Source organism: Rhinoraja longicauda, chromosome 8 (genome assembly GCF_053455715.1).
Source record: "Rhinoraja longicauda isolate Sanriku21f chromosome 8, sRhiLon1.1, whole genome shotgun sequence".
Lineage (NCBI taxonomy): Eukaryota > Metazoa > Chordata > Chondrichthyes > Rajiformes > Arhynchobatidae > Rhinoraja > Rhinoraja longicauda.
The window spans coordinates 52817123-52818347 of NC_135960.1; positions in this window are offsets into that span (position 1 = coordinate 52817123).

The window sequence follows — 1225 nt, forward strand, 5'->3', positions numbered from 1 at the left end:
AAAAGATGAGCTCTCAACTCTCCGTTCCTCTCTTCTGCCACCTGTCTCTGTGACAGCTGATAGTTGGCAACTGCGGGGAATGTAGGGGAGGGGTTAACAAACATACCAGCAGCTCCTGGTTATGAGAGAGATGTGTCAGTAAGAGCTGGAAACAATGAGCAGCATTAAAACAGAATCTGCACAATGAATGCCATTTATGTTACGGTAAGTTATCACTTCTGCTTTCCATTAAAGTGGACCGTTGACAACACTCTAATATCCAGGTCCAAATCTTTAGTATTGAAGAGGACAATGGACACAGCCTGTGTGATACTGAAGTAAACTCTTGGTGGGGGAAGAGATGACAAGTACAGGAGTTTGGGGACAGAGGTGTTGATTGGTGTAAGGTAAAAAACTAAGCAACTGGGAAGTACGGTGATTCACAAATTCAGGTGTTGGGATTTCTACATTTGCAAATAGTATCAAATAGCAGCTCACTGTTCCAGGGTACAAATGCTACAAGCATGATATAATGCTGCATATCATGTCTGGCATGGATATCGTGGGCCGAAAGGCCTGTTCCTAAGTTCTACTGCTTTATGTTCTAAAGAATTTTCAATGCAATAGAAGAACTGTAACAGCTAAATAAAAGACATTCATAAACCTGCCATTTGTCTAAATAATTTTTAAAAATGTGAAAAAAAGACCTCCCAACTACCTCCTTGGAGACCTTGGAGACATCAGACTTTATTGGACTTCATAAGATCATAAGAGATAGGAGGAGAATTAGGCCATTCGGCCCATCAAGTCTACTCCGCCATCATGGCTGATCTATCTCTTCATCCTAACCCCATTCTCCTGCCTTCTCCCCATAATCTCTGACACCCATACTAATCAAGAATCTAACTATCTCTGCCTTAAATATATCCACTGACTGCCTCCACAGCCTTCAGTGCCAAAGATTTCCACAGATTCACCCCTTTCCTCATCTTCCTAAAAGAATGTCCTTTAATTCTGAGGCTATGACCTCTAGTCTGAGACTCTCCCACAAGTGGAAACATCCTCTCCACATCCAATGTTATATCCACATTCAATGTGAGATCTTGCATTAAATGTTGTACCCTTTATCTTTTCTTTGTGCATTGTGGATGGTTTGATTATATTCAAGTATTGACTTTTCTTGGACTGAATAGCATGCAAACAAAAGTTTTTCACTGTCAGTACTCGTGACAATAATAATCTAAAC